The sequence below is a fragment of the Scyliorhinus torazame genome, chromosome 4 (genome assembly GCF_047496885.1).
Source record: "Scyliorhinus torazame isolate Kashiwa2021f chromosome 4, sScyTor2.1, whole genome shotgun sequence".
NCBI classification, from domain to species: domain Eukaryota; kingdom Metazoa; phylum Chordata; class Chondrichthyes; order Carcharhiniformes; family Scyliorhinidae; genus Scyliorhinus; species Scyliorhinus torazame.
Window position 1 is genome coordinate 138139690 of NC_092710.1, and position 9305 is coordinate 138148994.

Genomic DNA, 9305 nt, shown 5'->3' on the forward strand with positions numbered 1-9305 from the left:
CGCTGTGGAGACTTGATGTGGGGTTGCTAGCGGACGAGGCGGCCTGTAGGCGGATTAACAAGTCCATCCAAAACTACCTGCAAACAAATGATACGAGGGAGGTCTCTGCAGCGATGGTCTGGGAAGCTTTGAAGGCAGTAGTCAGAGGGGAATTAATCTCGAGACGGGCCCACAGAGAAAAGGTGGAACGGGCTGAGAGGGATAGATCAGTGGAGGAGATACTCCAGGTGGACAGGAGATACTCGGAGGCCCCGCGGGGCTACTGAGGGAGCGGCGGAGGTTACAGGCGGAGATTGGGCTGTTGACCACAGGGAAAGCAGTGGAATAGTTGAGGAAGGCAAGGGGGGCGATCTACGAGTACAGGGAAAAGGCAAACAGAATGTTGGCGCACCAGCTCAGGCAAAGAGAGGCGGCCAGGGAGATAGGTAAAGTAAAGAGTAGAGACGGTAATACTGTCCTGGACCCAGCGGGGGTGAACGAGGCGTTTAAGGACTTTTATAGTAAATTATATGAGTCGGAACCCCCGGCTAGGGTGGAGGGGATGAGGCAATTTCTGGATCAGTTGAGGTTCCCGAGGGTGAAGGAGGACCTGGTGAGACCAATTGAGATTGAGGAAATAATCAAGGGGCTGGAGAGCATGCAGTCGGGCAAGGCCCCTGGGGCCTGATGGCTACCCAGTGGAATTCTATAAGAAATTTTCAGAAACATTGAGCCCACTGCTGGTGAGGACATTTAACGAAGCAAGAGAGAAGGGAGTCCTCTCCCCAACAATGTCACAGGCCTCGATTTCATTGATCTTCAAACGGGAGAAGGATCCGGAGCAATGCGGGTCATACAGGCCGATTTCTCTACTGAATGTGGACGCCAAACTGCTGGCTAAGATACTGGCCACAAGGATAAAGGACTGTGTCCGGGAGTGATGGGGGAAGGCCAGACGGGATTTGTTAAGGGCAGGCAACTCAAGGCCAATGTTCGAAGACTTCTAAATGTTATTATGATGCCCTCAGAAGGAGAGGAGGTGGAGGTAGTGGGAGCGATGGATGCGAAGAAGGCTTTTGATCGGGTGGAGTGGAATTACCTGTGGGAGGCGCTGGGAAGGTTTGGGTTTGGTGAGGGCTTTATTGACTGGGTGCGGTTGCCCTATCAGGCACCAGTAGTGTGTGTGTGTACGAACCGGCTGAGGTCGGGGTATTTTGAACTACACCGAGGGACGAGGCAAGGGTGCCCCCTCTCCCCATTACTGTTTACTCTGGCCATAGAGCCATTGGCCATGGCCTTAAGAGCCTCTAGGAACTGGAAAGGGCTGGTTTGGGGGGGGAGGGTGGAGCACCGGATCTCGCTCTACGAAGGTGATCTGCTCTTGTACATTTCGGACCCATTGGAGGAGATGGGGGAAGTAATGCGAATCTTGGGGGAATTTGGCAATTTTTCGGGGTATAAATTGAACATGGGGGAAAGCGAGATGTTTGCGATCCAGGCAAGAGGGCAGGAGAAGAGACTGGGAGAGCTGCCGCTTAGAATGGTAGGGAAAAGCTATCGCTATCTGGGAATCCAGGTGGCCCGGAAATGGGAGGTACTACACAAGTTAAACCTATCCCGGTTGGTAGAACAAATGGAAGGGGACTTTAAGAGATGGGACATGCTCCCGCTATCACTGGCGAGGAGGGTACAGACCGTGAAAATGACGGTTCTCCCCAGATTTCTGTTTGTCTTTCAGTGCCTCCCCATCTTCATCCCTAAGGCCTTTTTCAAGCGGGTGAATAAGATTATTTTGGGCTTTGTGTGGGCGAATAAAACCCCGCGAGTGAAGAAAGTGTTGCTGGAGCGCAGTCGGGGGGGAGGGTGGGTTGGCGCTGCCGAACTTCTGCAATTACTACTGGGCGGCTAATATAGCCATGATCAGGGAGTGGGTAGTGGGGGAGGGGTCAGCATGGGAGCGGCGTCATGTCGATTCACTAGTCTGGGAGCATTGGTAACGGCACCTCTGTCGTTCTCGCCGGCCCGATACTCCACAGGTCCGGTGGTAGTGGCGGCTCTGAGGATCTGGGGGCAGTGGAGGAGATATAAGAGAGTGGAGGGAGCATCGATTTGGACCCCGATTTATAATAACACCAGGTTTGTACCAGGTAGGCTAGATGGCGGGTTCCGGAGTTGGCAGAGGGCAGGAATTAGAAGGATGGGGGATCTATTTATAGACGGGAGCTTTCCCAGCTTGAAAGCTTTGGAGGATAAATTTAAATTGCCAGCAGGGAATGGTTTTAGGTATTTGCAGGTGCGAGACTTCCTGAGAAAGCAGGTTCCGGCCTTTCCGCGGCTGCCGCCACGGGAGACACAGGATAGAGTAATTTCCAGTACCTGGGTTGGAGAGGGGAAGGTACCAGATATTTACCAGGAGCTTTCGGAGGCAGAGGAAACTCCAGTGGAGGAGCTTAATGGCAAGTGGGAGGACGGGCTATGTGGAGAGATAGAGGCGGGTCTATGGGTGGATGCCCTAAGCAGGGTTAATACCTCCTCATCGTGCGCCAGGCTCAGCCTGATACAATTTAAGGTAGTCCACCTGGCACACATGACAGTGGCGAGGATGAGCAAGTTTTTTTGGGTAGAGCATAGGTGTGCGAAGTGCGTGGGAAGCCCAGCAAATCATGTCCACTTGTTTTGGGCATGCCCGAACCTTAGAGGGTTTTGGCAGGATTTTGCTAAGGCAATGTCCATGGTGCTAAAAACACGGGTGGTGCCGAGTCTGGAGGTAGCGATCTTTGAAGTGTCGGAAGATCCGGGAGTTCAGGGGGCGAAAGAGGCCATTGTCCTGGCCTTTGCCTCCCTGGTAGCCCGGAGACGGATCTTATTAATGTGGAGGGACTCGAAGCCCCCACGTGTGGAGACCTGGGTTAGTGACATGGTTGAGTTTCTCAGTCTTGAGAAAATAAAGTTTGCCTTAAGAGGCAAAAATGTAGGTTTTAACTGCACGGGTGAGGTGTCAAAGGCGGTTGTCTGGGAGGCTTTAAAGGCAGTGGTGAGGGATGAGGTGATCTCGGTCAAGGCTAGGCTAGACAAAGAGGAGAGGCTGGAACGTCAGAGGGTAATTGATGAGATGCTGGAGGTAGACAGGTGGTATGCAGATGATAGGGACCCAGCGCAGTTGGAAAAGAGGAAGGAACTCCAGGCAAGCTTTGACCGACTATCTACTGTGAAGGCGGTATGCCAATTGAGGCGAGCAAGGGAGGCAATTTACGAGCATGGAGAGAAGCATGTTGGTGGGTCAGCTCCGTAGGGAGGCTGCGGCAAGGGAAATTGTCCAGGTGCGGGACAGGGCAGGGATGTTGGTGGTCGCTCAAGATCAGATCAAGAAGGTCTTTAAGGAATTCTATGAGAGGTTGTGCAGGTCAGAGCCACCCGGGGGAGGCTGGGAGATGCAGGAATTTCTAGATGGGCTGGAGTACCCAAGGTTAGGGAAGGGGGACAGGGCTACATTAGAGGGGGCGATAGTGGGGCAGGAGATAAAAGATGTGATTGGGAGGATGCAGTCAGGGAAAGTGGCAGGGCCGGATGGGTTTCTGGTGGAATATTATAAAAAATTCAAAAATAAGCTGGTACCGCTGATGCTGAGGATGTTTGAGGAGGCGATAGGGAAGGGGGTGTTACCACAAACTTTGGGGCAGGCATCGATTTCCCTGTTACTTAAGAAAGATAAGGATCCGACGGAGTGTGGGTCGTATAGGCCCATATCACTTTTAAACGTGGACGCAAATATATTGGCGAAGGTACTGGCATGTAAGCTAGAGGAGTGCCTCCCGAAGGTGAAGATGAGACGGGGCTTGTGAGAGGGAGGCAGCTCTTTTCGAACATTAGAAGGGTATTGAACGTGATTATGGTGCCGGCAGAGGGGAAGGAAACCGAGCTGGTTGTGGCATTGGACGCCGAGAAAGTGTTTGACCGGTTAGAATGGGGGTACTTGATGGCAGTTCTAGAGCGGTATGGAATTGGACCCAGATGTGTGGACTGGGTAAAGCTATTATATAAGGAGCCGAGGGCCAATGTCTGCACAAATAACATCAACTCAGAATACTTTCCTCTCCACTGTGGGACTAGGCAGGGATGTCCTATGCCCCCCCTGCTGTTTTCACTCGCGATGGAGCCATTGGCCATCGCATTAAGAAGTTCTGAGTTATGGAAAGGAATAGTGCGGGGGGATAGAGCATAGGGTGTCCTTATATGACTTGTTATTATACGTGTCGGAACCAAGTGAGTCAATAGGGGGAATACTGGAGCTGCTTTGGGTGTTTGGGTCTTTCTCAGGGTACAAATTAAAATCTAGACAAGAGTGAATATTTTGTGGTGTCTTGGCCAGGGGTGGGGGCAGGGATGGGGAGGTTGCCGTTCTTTAAGGCAGGGACTCACTTCAGATACTTGGGGGTGCATGTTGCTCGGGATTGGGGGGGCTCCATAGGGAACAAAATTTCTAGTTTGTTGGGGAGGGTGAAAGCTGACCTGGCAAGGTGGGATGGTCTCCCTCTGTCGCTGGTGGGTTGGGTACAGGCGGTTAAAATGAATGTCCTGCCGCGATTCCTGTTTATTTTTCAATGCCTGCCGATATTCCTGCCAAAGGCATTTTTTAGAGAGATTGAAGGGATGATTACCTCGTTCATATGGGGAGGGAAGGTGGCCAGAATTAAAAAGGTGCTACTACAGAGAGGAAAGCAGGCAGTGGGTTTGGGGCTTCCGAACCTGATGTATTATTACTGGGCGGCAAATGTGGAGAAGGTGCGGAGCTGGGTCAGAGGGGTTGACTCCCAATGGGTCAGAATGGAGGAGAGTTTGTACTGGGGGTCGGGATTGAATGCACTAGCAACGGCCCTGACGGCCTCGGGGAGATACTCAGGGAGTCCGGTAGTAATAGCTTTGTTGAGAATTTGTAGGCAGTTTCACCAGCACTTCGGGTTGGGGGCAGGGCCAAGGGAAATGACGATTTGGGGGAACCATAGATTTGACCCAGGGAAGTGGGATGGAAATTTTCGGAGATGGAGGAGAAAGGAAGTAGGACACTAAAAGATTTATTTCTTGGGGTCGTTTTGCGGGATAGAAGGAGCTGGGAGCGAAGCATGGGCTGGAGCAGGGGGAAATATTTAGATACATGCAGGTTCGAGATTTGGCCAGAAAGGAGATACAGAGCTTCCCGGTAGAGCCAGCCTCCACATTGCTGGAGGAGGTGCTGACGACAGGGGGACTGGAGAAGTGGATAATATCGGCAGTTTACGGGCTATTTTGGAGGAGGAGATGGCACCGCGAGAAGGGATCAAGGCAAAGTGGGAGGAAGAGTTGGTAGAGGGTATGCTGGAGGGGTTCTGGTGTGAGGTGCTCCGGAGGGTGAATGCCTCCACCTCGTGTGTGAGGTTGGGGCTGATACAGCTGAAGGTGGTGTATGGAGCGCGCCTCACAAGGGCAAGGATGAGCCGGCTCTTTGAGGGGGTAGAAGATGTATGTGATCGTTGCGGGGGGTCATATGTTTTGGTCCTGTCCAAAGCTGGAGGATTACTGGAAGGAGGTGTTTAGGGTAATCTTTAAAGTGGTGTACGTGAAACTGGACCCGGGCCGGCCATATTCAGGGTGTCAGACCAGCCAGGGTTGGAAACGGGCGCGGAGGCAGATATTGTAGCCTTCGCCTCATTGGTCACCTGAAGGCGGGTCCTGTTAGGGTGGAGATCACTCTGCCCTGTGCCCTGGTGTGGTGGGGGGATCTGCTGGAATTCTTCATGCTTGAAAAGGTCAAATTGGAACTGAGGGGAATGATGGAGGGGTTCTACAATTCATGGGCGTTATTCAATATGCACTTTCGAGAATTGGATCACATCGAACACTAGGGGGGTTGGGGGCTGGGAGGGTTGGGGGAGAGGGACTGTATGTGTTAATGGTAACTATGGGTGATTTCTGATTCCTTTTTGTTATTTCTTTATGTTAACATGCGAGCTAATGTTTGGGGGTTTGGTGGGAGGATGGGATCGTTGCTATTGATATGGGGATTAACATTACATTCATTACTGATTATTGTTTATTGTTGGGTGTAAATTTGGGAGAAAATGTGAAAACGAAGGAGAATTAAAAAAATATTTTTTTAAAAACATCACAATAACCCTGATAATATAGCTATTTTCTCGTGGGTTTCAATGATACTCTGATTGCTAATAAATTGAATATTAAACAAACCAATTCAGTTTTTTAAATATTAGCCTAGCTTCATCACTACTTAGAATGAACATGAGAATTCAGGGGCGCGATTCTCTGAAGTGGAGACAGAGTGTTCGCGCCGTTGAGGTTCACGACGGCGTGAAACGGTCCCTATCCCGACCGATTCAGGGCCTGAAAATGGGCTACCAGCTGCGCCGCGTCATTTACGCGCGCCAGGCCTTGGCGCCGCATTAAGGTGGCGCCACATACATGACGTGCCCGGCGCCACATAACTGGCGTCACCCGCGCATGCGTGGTTGCCATCCTCCCCGAGTCCGCCCCGCAAGAAGATGTCCGACGGATCTTGCGAGGCTGCGGAGGAAAGGAGGTCCTCCTTCAGAGAGGCCGGCCCGACGATTGGTTGGCACCGATTTGAGGCGTCCCGGTGCAGGACCCCCCCCCCAGCGTTCCCGCGCTGTTCCTGCCGGCAGCAACCAGGTGAGGACGGCGTCGGGGGGAACCCGCTGTTTTGGGCAGGCCGCTCGGCCCATCCAGCACTGAGAATCGCGGGGGTACCGGTGAATCGCCATTTTGGCTGTCTCGGGCGATTCACTGGACCGCGCCGCGCAAAACGCGATTGTGCCGATCTGGCCGCTTCCGTGAATCGCGGGAGGGCGTCGGACCGGCGTCGCGGGAAAATTTGCCGACCCAGGCGATTCTCTGAAACGGCGCGGGAGCAGAGAATCGCGCCCATGGTTTTGAGGCGCATTCTTTTTCTTTTCTGCTCCCCCCCACCCCCCGCCCGCAACCCACCACTCAGCTCTTGCCTTTCCAGCCCACCTAACCTTTTGTACTTGAGGCGCCTGCACCCGTGGCAATAGTTGTCAGCCACAGAGACTTTCTGGGTGTCATTCCCTGGTATTCCACTGCACATTGTGGAAAATAAGGGCCATTTACCAGCTGATCTTTACAGGTACACAGTGTTAATGATGGACCAGTACTGCACTCTTCAAATTTTTTAATAAATGAGTGGGAATTTTAAAGTAGTTGTGTGCATTTGTGAACACGCATGGACACAAGTAGCAGCTTGACTTAAGGATATGTCTCAGTTTGGAAGTTGTGGAATAAACTCCACACCAGAGACCTGAGTGCTGTGCATCTAGGCTGACATTTCAGTGCAGCACTGAAGGATTGCTGCACTGCCAGAAATGCTGTTTGTTGGATGAGACATTGGTCCATAATGTCCGTGTATCGGCGGGTATTATGTGCCCACTCACCTGCGCTCAAAAATCCCGATGAGCTTTCTGACTCTGGCAGCAGCCTCAGGCCTGTGTCAGGGCAGAATGAAGTGCAGCCACGTCCCCATACAACGGGGTCAGATTGGGAAACCCATTGAGAGCATGCTGTGACAGAACAGTTTTAAAGTGAAGATAGAGACAACCTATTATTAAGGTGTGTGAAACATATTAAGATTTTGTTTTTGTCTTTTTTTTCAAACAATTAATGCTATTATTATTGGCTTATTTAAAGAGTAATTTTTAATATTTTTGATTAAGATGATTATTATTCAATATTCAAAGGTGAAATATGTTTTGTTATTTGTTTTAAATCTATGAAACTACTATATAAATCGGCAATTATTATTACCTAATGTTACGTGTGGCGTATTTTAATTTTAATTTAGAAAATGGAAACTCAAAATTTTTATTAGTATCACAATTGGCTTACATTAACACTGCAATGAAGTTAGTGTGAAAAGCCCCCAGTCGCCATATTCCAGTGCCGATTCGGGTACACGGAGGGAGAATTCAGAATGTCCAATTCACTCAACAAGCACGTCTTTTGGGACATGCGGGAGGAATCCAGAGCAACCGGAGGAAACCCACGCAGACACAAGGAGAACGAGCAGACTCTGCACAGACAGTGACCCAAGCCAGGAATCGAACCTGGAACCTTGGTGCTGTGAAGTAACCGTGCTAACCACTGTGCTACTGTGCTGCCCATTCTGCCCCTGATTTTTTTTTTGATTGGCGTTCAGCATTTGTATTTTTTTGCCTTGTTTACTTCAAATATGTTATTTAATCATAATGATCTAATATTTAAATGTTTTGTTTTGATATTTGAATAAGACATTTACAGAAGTTTGTAAAGTTTAATGGAAAACATTTATGTACAAATATAATGTTATAAATCAAAACTTTGATACCATGTTAACATTTCAGCTGTGGAATGACATTTCGTTTGATAACTACTTCAACTTTTCCAAATTTCTTGCAAAAAAAGTTAGTTTTTCACTTTAATACAACGATCAATAAAATATATATTTTTTACTTTAACACAACAGTTCTTTGTCTTTTTGTAAATAGAGCAGGAGGAGAGGGGAGGGGAGGAAGGGGGGGGGGGCGGTTGGGGAAGGGGAGGGATGGAGAGATGGAGGGAGGGTCCAACGTCAAAAAGCAGCAGCTGCTAGGTGGTCTCAAACTGTCCTTGCATCACCTGGTGCCTGGATTTCTTCACGCACCAGGAGGTATGTCCACATCAGGCTCCATATTGTCCTCCTCCAGCTCCTCCATTTCTGGTGGCAAGTCATCTTCCAGGTCACTGCTCAGCCCATGCTGAAGAGCAAAGCCTTGCAGTGCGCAACGCATTACAATTGTCATAGGTTTCATCTTCACTGTTAAGGCATTCAGGTTTGGCTTCAGGTCATCCTTCAACATTTCACAAAGGCGTCCCATTTCTTCCTTGCTGGAGCTCAGTCTCCTGCCACACATCTCCTCTGACAATATTTCACATGGGTAATTGATTATGGATAATTGATTCACTTTCTCACTAGGTGGACATGTAGCCTGACTCTAGATTTTGCACCGGATTCCACAATACCTGTCAAAGAAATATTTCAAATTACCTCACAAGAGGCTTGCATACATCAACAAAGGCATTAAACTTTGCTAAACCATTTGAAATAATCACTGAGGCTTGTAAGGATGAACATTACATCAGGGAGAATTTTGAACAACACAGTGTAAAATACAATGCAAAGTCCAAATGTACTTTAGCTCTGCATCAGCTGGGAGGAAAGGCGTACAACCATCAACATCCTTGAAGGGGGCAGGAGGACCAGCATCGAGGCCATGATCATCTGA